Genomic DNA, 16,162 nt, shown 5'->3' with positions numbered 1-16,162 from the left:
ATAACATAGTCCTACACATGTAGTTTACAACTCTGAATCGACTTTTCACCCGAAACGTCCAGATTTTTGAAAAAAAAATCAAAATTATAAAACAACATTTTGAAATTTAATTTTTAATCTGCTAACCAGAATGCTTTGAAATGTTGCAGATGTTTTAAGGCTATAAAGAGCATCATAAATCTTTATTAAAAAAATATTTGCTTATCCCCTCCAAAAACTTGATGACGTCAGCTCGAAAGTTTGCCGAATAAATCATATCTAAAATGTACAAAATATGATGAGCCTGTACTTGTCATTTATCACTCCATTCATATTTTTTGGATTTGCATATACAGAGTGACTCAAAAAAATTAATGAATGCGTAAATATATTTTATTGATTTAATCAGGAACTACAAAACGGAATGCTCTGACATCTTGCAGATGTTTTAAGGTTATAAAGGGCATAATAAATGTTGAGACAAAATATATTTGCTTATCCCCTCCAAAAACTTGATGACGTCAGCTCGAAAATTTGCCGAATAAATCATATCTAAAATGTACAAAATATGATCAGTCTGTACTTGTGATCTATCACTCCATTCATATTTTTTGGATTTGCATATACAGGATGATTCAAGAAAATAAATGAAAGCGTAAATTTATTTTACTGATTTACTCAGGAACTACAAAACCGAATGCTTCGAAATCTTGAAGATATTTTAAAATTATCATAAGCATGGTAAATTTTTGATCAAAACGTATTTGGTCGTCCCCCCTAAAAAATTGATGATGTCACCACAAAATTTAGCTGAAAAAATCCTATCTAAAATGTACAAAATATGGTGAGTCTCTTCTTGTGATTTATCATTCCATTAAAATTTTTTCGATTTGCATGTACAGGGTGACTCAAAAAAATTAATGAATGCGTAAATTTATTTTATTGATTTAATCAGGAACTACAAAACCGAATGCTTTGAAATCTTGCAGATGTTTTAAGGTTATAAAGAGCATAATAAATTTTTAGTCAAAATATATTTGGTTATCTTCTACAAAAAACTGATGACGTCAGCTCAAAAGTTTGCCGAATAAATCGTATCTAAAATGTACAAAATATGATGAGTCTGTACTTGTCATTTATCATTTCATTCATATTTTTGGATTTGCATATGCAGGGTGACTCAAAAAAATTAATGAAGGCGTGAATTTATTTTATCGATTTAATCAGGAATTACAAAACCGAATGCTTTGAAATCTTGGGAATATTTTAAAGTTATTATAAGCATGGTAAACTTTTGTTCAAAATGTATTTGTTCATCCCTCCTAAAAAAATTGATGACGTCACCCTTAAATTTTGCTCAATAAATCCTATCTAAAATGCAAAAAATATGATGAGTTTGTACTTGTGATTTATCATTCCATTCATATTTTTTAGATTTTCTTAAGAGGTGGTTCAAAAAAATTAATGAAGTCAATTTATTTTATTGATTAAATTAAAGGCAACACTTATTATTAGTATTACACCCCAACCAACCCAATTTGGTAGACACAAAATTTGTTAAAGGAAAAACTCGGTTGAAACATAAGGGTAGCACGCTTATTTACATCGACTTTAACATTACAGACCTGCATTTGTTTTATGCGTTCACTTGATTCCGCGAATGTGAAATAGACATGTTTATAATCAACCAATTGTGAATTTCACCGTCAAGAATTAAAATAAAACCCAATGTTTTATATAATAAGCGGAAGTCGAAGCAATAAAACCGACGGTCGTTTTGTTTACAGTTCCTCTGTTTGGCTCTCATGTATGCTGTTACGCCTGTCATCTTAAATTAAGAATGTTTATACATACACGATTTTCAGTTGCCTCTGATACGTAGGTATACGTGAGTAAATTGTTTTCGTTATTTTATTGATTATTACAAATCAATATTCAAACGACCCAATTCATTTTCCCGAAAATTTGAGAATATAATAATTTTATTCTTAGTATTACACTACATCTATCCCAACTGATATACGTGTCCTTGCAAAAATGTTGATGACGTCATCGCAATTTTTTTTTGAAATTCCCACTACAAAAATGTAATGAGAAAAAAAACACAATAGGCATGCAGTCGTCAAGTTTCCGACAGCGAGGGAAGTACTGTCTAAACTCTTTAGACCAATTTTTTTTTTAAATATGTTCAATCGACCGAAATCGTCGTTACCATATCTGTTTCATTAAAAACGAAAAGTGAATTCAAAATTTTCAAAAATTTTCCAAAAAAATGGGTTCAATTGACTAAAAATTGGTGTTAAATTGTAGAGTCTCTTCTGCCAATTACAAATCCTAAATTGCCTTCACGACATCTATTGAAATAAAAGTAAAATATTATTCCAAAATTTTCAAAATAATAAAAAATTGTTAAAATTGAATCCAAATCCACTGATAATTGGTGCACAATTGTAGATAATCTTCCGCCACGATATCTGTTTCATTAAATACGAAGTGATCTCAAAATGTTTAAAAGTTTTCCAAAAAAAATGGTTAAATTTTTGATTGGGATTAAAATTCCAAAATAAACTATAAGTAACTAAGCAGTTTCGGAAGTTTAATTCTGCTAGTAAAATAATTAGAACAAACATCGAATTTAGGATAAATGAAACTTATCTTAGATACAAAAAAATTTAAGATGATTTTTAAGATGATTTTTTTGCTTCCAGTACTCATACAGAAGCATTATATTAATTCAATTTGAAATTTCGTAGTGTCAAAAATTATTATAATACCTGCGAACATGATTTCTGAAAACTGGAGAAAGATGAGAAATTACTTAGTTATTTCAAATACGCTACAAATTAAAATGATAAAAAAATACTTTGGTATTAGTGACTATTTTCACTTTAGCACTTTAGACAAAAATAATACATCTCGAGCAAAATTTTGATAATTTCGCTGACGTAGGAAAACGTAAAGGTCAAGCTATAATTTAGTTTTAAATCGCGGCTTTTAAAGTTGAAATTCTGATTTTAACTATGATATTCCACTTCCGGCTTGATATGCACTTTGGTAATCTTTATTGACATCTAAAAAGTTCGTTTCCCTATAGCTTCACGTACGTATTACTACAATAATCGAGCGGGGTATCAGAATGACTAGTTTTCATGTTAGGGCGCAGTTCATACTAACACGAAGTTTGATAAATAAGTAAAATAAACTAAGGGCACAAATTTTAATTCAATTCGGACTTTTCAACTTGTGGAAGAGTTAAATGACGTCGTAATATGCTAATATGATATGTATCACTATCGATAAAAAACGAACAATTGAAAGGTATTAATTACAAATTGTCACCGGGTTATTGGTGTGTGAAATTTTAGAAATAAAAAAAGTTTTATGGTTGAGTTGAGCTGAAATGTCTAAATCGATCAGTGACCTTTGATGGTTAAAATCCACTAGTGAATTTTTGTTCTTCCAGTTTGAGAAAAACTACAGGAACGATTAGCTTTTCCCTCTTCTCTTTTCCGGGTTAAATTTCTACCATCGTCGGCCTTTCCATTCGTCGAATTTGTGTGCGTGTGTGTGTGCGCACGTTTTCCTTCTTTCGCTAAATCCGTGAGCGTTCCCATTGGAAATGGTGGCTCTGGCTGGCAGCCAACTGCAATAAATAAACAGTTCAATACAACACTATTGATCAATATTCAGTTCACAGATATGGCAAGAACATAACATCAGTTAATAAATGTATTCGTGGAAATAGTTGGCGGTAGTTAGTATGCCACTAAAGGTCTTTAATAGAGACGTTTATGACGATTTTATAGTTGGTTTGTACGAGTTCCTTTCAACTCTTCCCAGCCACTATAAAAATTAGGTACACTTTATTCCTTTTCCTGGATCCGAACTTAAATACGTTTTACCAATAATAATAACGCTTTAATACTAACACGTTACTGCACAGGCGACATCTTCGGTTTAATGGTTCTTCTAAGGGCAATAAACGGCGCTGCTATGAATATGGAGGTTTTCTTTGTTTCGGGTATGTACATTGAAGTTCGTGGTAGGGAAATACGTCGAAGTTATGGCTCGTAACAAAATAAATGCTGGTCGTGTTGTTATCTAAATCGACGATCTGAATAAATTGATTTTGATAGATACCTCTGTTATACCTGCAATAAAATTGGAGAAACTTCTTGGTTTTGGGGTTATCGAAATTAGTCGAGTAAAATGAAATATATATAAAAGTAGACCGAATAATTTTCTAATATGGAGACACTGAATGCATCAGTAGATAATTACCTGCTCATTATTTATAGTCGAATTAGACAGTTTTACTGACGCTGTTTTTAGGGGCGGTAAGTAAAATGCTTGCGACATGCATCTGCCACACTTATTATAATAATTACCTGCCACAAGAACCACTTTATTGTGGCAAAATTTAATCAGTACATGGTGATATCTACCCTCATTATGAGGTCATTTTCATGGGGAATGATACTTAAAAATGCCTACATCTGTTCTTTGATTCCGTAGCATGATAATCTTGGTTTTTCTGCTAAACAAAGGTCATCAGTAGCTTGGTGACATAGTCGTTAAATACAATGTCTAATACTTGCAACATAGAAGAGACTTTTCTTTTTCTTCTTCTCTGAGACTAATCCTTAGATTTCAACTATTTGTTCTGTTCCTGGGTTTGTTACTACTTCTTCACTGGGTGTAGTTGTTTTATTGAATATAATAATTAATAGAGTGATAAAATCAAAATAAGTTACAATATACTGGCCATTGTTTCAGTAGTGTTGCAAAGTGAAAATAATTAAGATTTAATTGAAATTGATAGTGTTATGAATATTATAACACAGAGTTTTACTGAAAGAAATTAAGACATAACCCAAATTAACTGTCATTGTAGGTTTCAGTTTTTTAAAAGCTTTCTCTATATCAGTTTCATTAAACTGAAATACCTGTAGAATATTAATATTCAAGTCAGGCAATTCAGTATCATCATACTTATTTTGTATTCGATGTATCGGTGAATGGCTTCATAAAGAAATCTGCAAAAGAATTGGTAATTTCTCAGGAGTTGTCATCAAGTGTCACATAAGATGTAATCGACATTTGATTGTTTTTCACTCTAAGGAAGTCCCAGATTTTTTTAGGGTTTGATGTTATAATGCTGTTGATATTTCATATACAGAGTGATTGATTCTTTAGCTAAATCTAAATCACTAATACTACTTTTTGATTAATATCTTTCACGCAGTTACTAGTTGTGTTTCGTCTGACAGGTTTGTCCAAATATCGGGAGTCCCACAGGGTTCAGTTCTAGGCCCCCTGCTTTTCGATATGTAGTGTAAAAGGTTAACAGAGAATGCTTGTTAGATGCAGACGATATTAAGATGTTTTATTAAATTAGATCTACTGATGATTGCGACGTCCTTCAGCAAAGTATGGATTTATTATATGATATTACCAAATGCCATTAAATAAATCTACCTCGATGGACTTTTGTTACAACAGCCTGAATTCATTCGAAACTTTGGAGTTACTTTTGACTCAAAATTAAATTGTCCTGAACATATCCTTGGGATTTGTTATCCGCAACTTCAAATAATTTCAGGATATTTACATTGTGAAATTATTGTATTTGCTTACGTCAGATTTAAGCTTCTCGCTGGTCATTTAGGCCCATAGCTTTGAGATGCGTCTCCATTCCCTTTGGTTTTTTGCGTTCTTCCTCCAAACCTGTACTTATTTGTTTTTCTGATAGGTCTTCCTCTATCGCTTCTTTCCACTTCTTCCTTGGTCTGCCTCTTTCCCTTTTGCCCTCCGGAATTTTCGACGCCACCATCTTAACTTCTCTTTCTTGTCATTCTTTCTAGGTGTGCATTGCAATCTTTTTATATTTATGAAATTGCTTACAACTGGTCATTATATAAATCATATATTTCTTCATTAGTTACTCTTTCCCATTCTCCTTCTGTTTGTTTATGTCCAAAGATTCTTCTAAGTATCTTCCTTTTGCAAATTTCCAGTCTTTGTTTCATTTTATTTGTCATAATCCATGTCTCGCACACGTATTTTAGGGTTGGTCTCACTATGGTTTTATAATATTCTTACTGTTGTTTGCCTTGATATTTCTTTACTTTTCATAATTTTTCTTAATCCTCCATCACAGTTGTAACTTTTAGCAATTCTCAGTTCTATTTCTTTGTCTTCTTGGCATTTGTTGTTTATCAACACCCCTAAGTACATAAACATTTCTACTTCTTCAAATTCTACTTTTATTCCTTCTTGTCTGTCTATTTGTGGTTGTTTATGTTTCTACCCCCACAGTTATTCTTTAGTTCCATATATTTTGTTTTTTCTATATTAAATTCTAAGTCTACTCCTTCTGCTTGTCTCATTAGCTTTGCTGTTATCCTTTCTAATTCCTTTCTGTTTCTAGCTAGTAGGACTAAATCGTCTTCTGTTGAATAGTAAACCCTTCCTGTGTATATCACTTTTCTTTATAATACTCACTAGAACCAGATTGGATAGGTTTGTTGACAACGGATCACCTTGTCTGAGTCCTTGTATAGCATTGAAACTGTCGCTAGTTTTTCGTTTTACTTTTAATAATTTAATGATTAGTTTATTCACCAAGTAGATACAGTAATGTATATTGTGGTATGTCATTAAAAATGTAGAACATAGTAACAATAATCATAAAAACATGAAACAACGAAGTAATAAGTTATACATACACATGCACATAGTGGACATAGAGAAATTAATAAACATTTCGATTTAGGTAATCTGGGCACAAAAGTATTCGTCAAAGCTTTTCTCTAGTAGCATACACTTTAAATTCGTTTTAAATTTACCTGTCGAAGGAGAAGCTTTTATTCTTTCAGGTAGGTGATTGAATAGTTGTAATCCCAAGTAATTAGGAGCACGTTTACTTAATTCTAACCTGTATGTAGGTAGGCGAAAAAGTTCTTTAAAGCGCGTAGTACGATTATGAATACTTGAATGTTTGTTAAATGTATGCTTATTCTTGAAAATATATAAGCACATTTCAAGTATAAACAGACAGACTAAAGTTAGAATTTTGTAGTCCTTAAAAAGTTTAATTTACTCCGGCACTACATCTAATTATTCTTTTTTGCGCGATAAATACATCCAATGACTGAAAAGCAGATCCCATATGTAAGCCTGGATGTAATATGAGCATGATAATAAGTAATTAGTGGTTGTAAAGTTAGAATATTTTTTAAATTTCTCTATGTAACATTGAATATTCACTTTCCAAATAAGGTACAGACACCCAAGAATCTTACAGAGGTAGCTCTAGCAATTTGGGAACCATTCACTCCAATACCCAGATCTAGATTAGATCTGTTTTGGTAGCAGTGAAGTCTTAAATAATTTATTTTATTATTGTTTAGGTAAAGTCTGTTGTTATTGAACCATTTCTGCAGTTGTCTCATATTGGTATTACACCGATCCTCTAATATTATGTTATTACTGCCCGATATAATAAGTGAGGTATCGTCGGCGTATATTGTAGCGTTGGAATTTGTATCTAGACTATGGTCCAGATCGTTGATATACATATTGAACAGGATCGGTCCCAATATTGACCCCTGAGGAACTCCTAAGTCAATTTTAATGGTCCGGAGTGGATAGATCCCTTATTGCCGAAACCGTCTGTGTGAGGAATGGAAACATATTGGAGTCGACCCCGCAGAAAGCTCGATATCCATCTATGAGTGATGCCTCTTACACCGTAATCATAGATCTTGTTTAATAGCAAATCATGATTGACACAATCAAAGGCCCTGCTGAGATCACAGAATATCCCAGCAGGGCATTCGCCACGTTCAAGGCATTCTATAACTTCCTCATAAAATTAGTGAAGTGCCATAGATGTTGATCGATTGGCTCTAAATCCGAACTGATTTTCAGATAAAAGTATATATTTATTGATAAATGCATCTAATCTTAAAATAAAACTACTCAAAAATTTTTGAGAAAACTGAGGTTAGCGCTATCGGTCTATAGTTGTCTATAAAGTCTTTATCATTTTTCTTGTGAATAGGAATTATTTTTGATAACTTAAGTTTGCTTGGAAAATGGCCATTAGAAAAGGAAAGGTTAATGAGAAAAACCAATGGTTTCACTACAGCCACTAGGACTTTCTTCAGAAAGAAATTTGGAATTTCATCTGGACCAGCACTCATTTTGTTACTAACTTTGTTCTGTATTACTTCAGACACTTCCTTTTCCGTAACTGGTTGTAAGAACAGATTATTTGTACAATATAACATCTTATTAAAATTGTAACTTTTGCGTAAGTGCTTGACAGTCTTACATGCAGGTTCTTTGAAAAACAAATTAAAGGATTCTGCTACCGACAATGGGTCATCGATTGTATTATTTGTGTTGTTTTTCAATTTAATAGTAGTTGCTTTCGATTTTTGTTACTTAATTCATTAATTATTTTCCAGGCTCCTTTGTAAGGATTAGCCGAGTTAAAAATTTTTCTTTGATAATAATCCTTTTTTGTGCTTTTCACAAGTGCTAGGTGTAAGCATTTAGATTCTTAATAATTTTTTGACAAATGTGGGTTATGTTTTTTTAACTGATATAAATCTTTCAGTGCACTGCTCGATTGACGAATACTATTGTTCACCCAGTTGTTGTCATTTTTTTTTAAGAGGGATTTTCTTAACAGGAAAACAGTCATTGAAATGCGAGACAAATACATTATGGAATATATCAAATGCACACTCCATATCATTGCTATCATATAGAGATAACCATGATTCACCTGACATAACATTTATAAATGATTCTATATTCTTTGTGTTAAACATTCTTTTAAACATATAAGAATTTTTATTATTACTTTTGCAAGAGAGATTTGTATTTGCTATTTCTGTATTATGATCAGAGGTATGGTTCTTGATACTAAAACATTCATGGTCATTTGATACATTATTTGTAAAGATGTGGTCAATGGTATATATACCTCTAGTGGGTTGTTTTACTATGTTGTCAAGATAAAAAGTTTGTAAAATATTACATAGAGTGAAGTACTCCCGGTAATCACGTACGGGATCAACATTAAAGTCACCCATCACATACATTGTGAAACCTGGGTGTTAGACATGGTTTAAAACTTCCAAAAGTCGGTTACAGAAGATATGAAGGTCTCCATCCGGTGAACGATAGCACACTAGGATACAGACAGGGTTTCTAGCTTCAAGTTTCCACCTTAGACCACAAATTTCAAAGTGTTTTTCATCACAATACTTTTGTAAATTAATGGGTTCCATGTCGTATCCCATTTTCTCCAGATTGCTATGCCTCCTCCTCTGTGTTGTCTCCTACAGAATTCTGCGATAATTGTGAACCCCGGTATACGATCCTGAGACCATGTTTCAGTGAAGCATAGTAGATCTAAACCTGGACGTAAATAGTTGATAGTTATATAATTCCCTGTCTCTTCATTTAATACTTGACAGTTCATAAGTAATATGTGGAAGTTATTATTCAAGTTGGAGTTTTCTTTGCAGTTCGGGGATGAAAAAACCGTGATACAAAAGCACCAATAGGCCAAATATTGGGGTCCATCGCCTTGTTGAAGTTATTCAGATTTACCATAACTTTAAGTGAGGTATAATATTGTGGAAACTTTGATTCCACTTGTTCGCATACCGCTTCTGGTATGACCTGCTTTAAAAACAATTCGACATCATTCTGTTTCGTTGAGGGATGCAGTCTTGAAACATACAAGAATGCTTTTTTGGGAATAGCTTTAATATTTAAGGACTTTTCGACGTTGCCTATGACGCATTGCCTCGGTGACTTTCTTCGTGTGACTTGTTTCCAATCATCACCACAAACTTCTTCTTGTAGAGGTAGATTTAATTTAATTTAATTTGACGGGAAAACCCCAATTTACAATACTATAAACTATACAAATTGAAATTATCTTAGAAAATACAGAAAAAAAACTAATTAATTAAATAAAATCTATATACTTATAAACCCTTCACTAATAATTTTCCTAAAGAATTGAGAATGAGTTAAACTTAAATACTAACATTCTATCATACACATTAATTTACAGACCTAAAATACACTTAATTCTAGATTTGAATTTTGATCTGTCACAATCAAATAATAAAAATGTTGACTTTTCAGCCATTCTATTAGCCGTTTCCATCATACGTTTGATCGGATGATTTTGCGATTTGTAAGTCTTGGACACAGGTACCCTAAATATCACTGTGCTCCGAGTTTTTCTACTATTTGAAGGAGGTATTAGAAATGTTAGTTGACGCAACAAACTAGGATTGTCTATGTAACCATTAACTAGCCCATGAAGAAAACAAACATCGTACATTTTACGTTGATCCTCTAATGACAATATGTATTTTCAAATTACACATAATCCACGTATAATCCCCTCTTTGATGGACCCGATTAAGTTTGAATTCCAACAGTCGTAGAAATTTTTTCTGGACTCTTTCTAAAAGGTCGATATCCTTCCTATAAAATGGCGAGCATACAGGAGAGCAATATTGAAGATTTGACTGCACCAAAGAAAAATACAAGGTTTTAAGAGCAGAGACAGATAATGTACGACAGTGACGCTAAATGAGCCCCAGCATACTTATTGATTTATTGAATATATAATGAAAATGCTCCTTGAACGTAAGTTTGGAGTCTAGAATGATTCCTAAATCTTTGACTTCCTTTACACGAACTACTGACGATTTCCCTAAATGGTAATCAAAATACAACACTGATTTGATATTAAAAAAAGAAATTATACAACATTTTTTCAAATTCAACGGAAGTAAATTGCTCACTGTCCATTTATGCAGAGTATTTAGGTCTAGTTGACAATCTGAAGCATCATCAACAGATTGAATAGTTCTGAATAATTTCAGATCATCAGCATATAGTAAGAATTTAGGGTGCTGAAATCCAATTGTCAAATCGTTAACGAAAATTTGAAACAATATAGGTCCACAATGTGAACCTTGTGGTACACCAGAAAATGCAGAGTATTGAGAAGACAAATGATTACCAATTTTAACTTGCTGAGATCTATTAAATAAAAACGATGTTAGCTACTTGATAGTCTTCCCACTGAAACCTAATTTAGTCATCTTAAAAATAAGTAACCTATGATTGACTTTATCAAACGCTTTTGAGAAATCAGCGTATAAAGAATCTATTTGTCTTTTTTGAGAGAAAGCATCATTAAGATAACAGTAGTATTCCATCAAATTAGTTAATCTTGACCTGTTTTTATAAAAACCATTTTGTTTCTCAGAAATAAGAGACGAAGAAATCCACTGTAATTGTTTGGCCACAATAAAATCTAATATTTTTGGTATTATTGGCTGATTACATACCCCCCTATAATTATCAATTTTATTCCGATTGCCTGATTTGAAGATGGGAGTTACATAGCTGTTTTTCCAAATTGTTGGAAAGCTCCCTAAAGATAAGGAAGTCTTAAATAACAAAAACAATGGCAATGAGATTGAAAAAACACAGTTTTTTAGCAGAATACTAGGCATTCCGTCTGGACCAGGATTGCAAGAAGACTTTAATTGAGAGATATATTCAAATATTTCAGCAAGATTTACATTTAATCTACTATCGCATACTTCTCCATCAAGGCTGAAGTTAAAGTCTGAGTTGCTATTGTCATCAATAACATACACTGATGAAAAGAATTTAGCGAATAAGTTAGAGATATTTTCTCCACCATTGGCAAACGTATGAAAAAGACTCATTTCATTCGGGATGCCACGAGACTTTTTCCTATCATTAACGAATTTCCAAAAATATTTCGGATTATCTGTAATACTATTATTTACATTTACCAGATACAAATTATAAAGACATACGCTAAGATCTTTACATCGACTTCTTAACGCTTTAAAATGTAAATGGTCCGCATAATTTCCAGATTTAATGTAGGTTGAATGAGCAACCTTTTTATCTCGACACAAATCTATTAATTCTTTATTAAACCATTTAGGAAAAAACCTAGAACAATATTTAATAGTTTTTTTAGGAATGTATTTTTCAATGCCAGTGAAAATAATATTATAAAAGGTAGAAACCATCACCTCGAATTCAAGACCGTCAAAAAGAAATTTCCAATCCACAGAAGCAATAAATTCATTGAGAAGATGATAATTACCATTTGCAAAATCAAAAATTACATATTCAGAAGTAACATTCTTAAAATCATATGATGAGTAGACTGACGAATGATATGGGATATGATGATAAGTTTCCGGAAGAATCGAATCAATGGCGGCGCAGACTTTTATATCTGTGATATTTGTAAAGATTAGATCCAAGAAAACGTTTCTATTATTTGGAATTTCATTAACTTGTAAATGCAACAAAAAATCGATTTTCAATATTATAGCTGTGCTCCATACTCTCTGGTTTGGATACATCACTACTCCCTTTTCTCACATTATGCTTTTTGTCACCAGATTTATTACGCTCATTTTCTTTATTTGGATGGTGTTGGGAACTATTTGTTTGTTTGGATTTTTTTGCTTTCAATCCAGCTGATTTCTTATCGTTGAGATTACCTTGTCCTTGTACTCTGCTTATTATGTTTTTCAATGTCATTGTTATTAGATTTATTAGTTTTTCGGGAATATCTAGTTCTCTCAATATGTTTATTAGCTTCGTCATGTCCACCATATCGTAAGCATTTTTGTCCACGAAGAGTAAATGAGTAGGAATTTGAATGATTTGTTTCAACATAAATATTTGATCGATTGTCTCTCTTTCTTTTCTAAAGCCTCCTTGACATTCTCCTAGAGTTTCTTCCATCTATCCTTCAAGTGTTCTTTTTATTATCGATGGCAGTACGTAACGTCTAATACCGCGACGGTATTAGTGCTTCTATCCAGCTATCCGGCATTTCTTCCGTTTCCCAAATTGGCTTTATTACCAGGTGGATATCGTCTTTCAGTTTTTCACCTCCATATTTTAGGTTTTCTTTTGTAATTCGATTCCTCCCTGGGCTTTTGTTATTCCTCATCTGGTTTATGATCTCCTCTATCTTTTCTCTTGTTGCCATTGTTATACTTTCATTATTTAAAGTTCTTTTTTTTGGTACTTGTTTTTTCTCGTCTCTCTGACCTCCTCTGCTTTCGCTATTTAATATTTGTTCGAAGTACTCTTTCCATCTTCTTAATTTGCCTTCATCGTCGCCTATTAAGTTCTATATCTTTTATAAATTGCGTAGATTCGTCTTTTGTTGACTTTACGTTTTGTATGTCTTTATAAAAGTTTCTTATGTCTTCCTTCTGGTATGCTTCCTCTATAGTTTTTATTTGTCTTTCTAAAAAATCCCTTTTTTTCCTGTGACATATTTGCTTAACCATCTTTTTTGATTGTTATAATTCCTTGTATTTTCTTCGTTTCTTATCTGCAGCATTTTCATTTTGAGTAACTTTTTATGTTTATGTCTGCTTCGAATTCTGCGTCTAACCATTCTTTAGTTTCTCTTGCTTTTGTTTTACTCACATGTCTTTTTGTCGCTTCTGTTACCATTCGTTCTATATTGTTCCATTTGCTATTTATTTTGTTTTGGTTTCCTGTGCTTCCAATTCTTCTGTATTATACCTTACTTCGTGATTCCTCCTATGTTCTGTGTCTGCCCCTCGACAGGTTTTCACTGATCTTATTATTATTAACCTAGAGTATTTTTCTTGGATCAGTACGTGATCAATCTGGTTTGTTTCTTGTCTTCCTGGGACGATCCACGTTCCCTTGTGTTTATCTTTTCGTTGAAATTGCGTTCTTTTATTTTCATATTTCTTTCTAAAGACAGTTCGATTAATCGTAGATCATTGTTGTTTGATTCTTCATGCTTGCTGTGTTTTCCTACTATTTCTTTATATATTTCTTCTCTCCCTACTTTTGCGTTTGGGTGTCCCATTATAATTATATCTCTTTTTGGTATTTTGTCGAGAACTCTGTCTGTCTTCATAGAATACAATCTTTGCATCATCTTCTTTTTCTTTTGTTGGTGCATGTATATTTAGAACGAATAAATTTTGGTTTTGTCCTTTTACCCTTATTCCACAGTTCTTATCTGATATCAGCATAAAAGCTATTATTTTTCCTTTAAGTCTCTGGCTGACCTGACATGACCTGACCTGACCTGACCTGACCTGTCCCAAACTGTCTAGTTGCGCCTCCACTTTCAAACAGATTGTACTTATCAATTTCTTGTATTCCGCTACCTGTCAGATGTGTTTCTTCTAAGGCTATTAATTTTATTTTATATCTTTTAATTTCCTTACATTTCATCTTCCTACGAGTGGGTATAAAATTCAATACCTGCTCCAAATTTTAACACATTTTTGTCTCTTTAATTAAAATTCTTATTTCATAAACCATAAGACCTTTTTAACTCACTAGCTCACATGCCATTTTGACAAAATAATCAATTTATCTCAAAAAAAAATTTTTTCATTACAACGTTTTTTCTCACTGGCATCTACTTATCAATACCAATTTCCAATCTTTTTTGCTGGCGCATTTTGAAAACACCCTGTATATCCAGACATTTTTGTTCTACAGACATGCTTTGGCTGTGTCGTGTCCAATTACCAGTAAAAGCTCACACATAAAATTCGCTCCAACAAACTTAATTTTTTCAAACAATATACAGTCGTTCTGCATCTAATTTGTCACGCTCTGCTTCAAAGTGTTCGCCGTACGCTTATAATTAAAAGTAATATATTTAATAGCTTGTCAACCGTTGCGTTTATTATGGCAATTATTGAATTAAAATTATTGTACTAGTTTTTTCCGCGTCTGTCATTTTCTCGTCTAAATTCGAACGCGGCTATTTTTCTGACCGAGTGCTTACCGCTGCCGCTAATCAGGCAATTATCTCTCCTACACACCCAATTAACGATCCACCAATGGAGCCAGAAATTGCGCTTGTCATTATTTACGATATAAAAGGAAAGCGGGAATCCATTTTATATCCGGTGCTGCGATGTGTCCAGTGGTGGCTGGTCATAATGACAGAGCGGGTTATAAAAATTGTAAGTTGTTGTACTTAACAATGAATTTAGATAATTTGTCCGCATTGCATCCGGAAGACATTTAAAGTCAAGTCGGTGATAAATAATAATAATAATAATGTTGATAATAGATACGTATCCTTCTTTCGCGCTGCCACTGTTCTGTCACCGCGAAAAGTCACATCATGTCTACGTTTTGCCCTATTTGTTTTGCCGCCGACTGTCAGCCGACACCCGTCTTAAAAATGGCAAAAGCTGAAATTATCGTTCCTTCTGGATTAATTGACAGTGTGTCTAGCGGCCGCGTCGCAAACTGGATTAGCCATGTTTCATAATATTATAATTGCAAATGCGACCGGATTGAGTCGGTATTTTACGATTTTTGTGCCATCCTTGGCATTGAAAAATTTATCAATAGAGCTTTCCTGGCGCGTAACGAGACGCTGACTGATGCTGGAGGAACTTGCGACAGCTACCGCAGCGGATGGTGGACAGATTAGACCGCGACATTAGCATACCGGGTAATACAGAAGCTGTGCTCTTCGGGCCACTAACATGCATAGATACCTGGAGACACACTGCGTTTACAAGGAGTTTGTCGAACGGGTGTAGTTTATCAAGAGCAGTGGCGGAGTGGACGAGGACGTGGGGGATTGATGAGGTCGTGAAAAATGAAGAAGTCTGAACTTGGTACCAGCAACCGTGAAAATGATTCGTACAGTGTTATAGTCATAAAACTAAGAATAAAAGTCACAATAACCCAGATAACGCACGGGTGTTCATTTAAGAAATTTAACAAGTTGCTGTTTTTTTTTCAAGTATGTCTGCGCTGAAATTCAAATTTAGGCATTTTTGTTCTTCGTGTAACTGGTGGATAAAGTGTTCTAAAATTTCAGAGAGCTAAAACCGTTGTAGATAATTCTTTTATAGTTTGCTAGCCATACATCAATTCTTTGAGGCCGCAATGGTTCCTCAATCAATTCATGTGGGTTTTCATGATTCCAAATTCTCATATTTTGTGAGTCCATGTATGCATTGACATGAAACGATGCTTCATCACACACCTTGGGCATTTAGTAAGCCCTAAAACTGAGAGGCGGCACGTGTTCATGACCTGT

This window comes from Zophobas morio, unplaced genomic scaffold, assembly GCF_036711695.1.
Source record: "Zophobas morio isolate AGI-343-1 ecotype UQ-CSIRO unplaced genomic scaffold, CSIRO_AGI_Zmor_V1 ptg000017l, whole genome shotgun sequence".
Lineage (NCBI taxonomy): Eukaryota > Metazoa > Arthropoda > Insecta > Coleoptera > Tenebrionidae > Zophobas > Zophobas morio.
Note: the sequence above shows the minus strand (reverse complement) of the source record.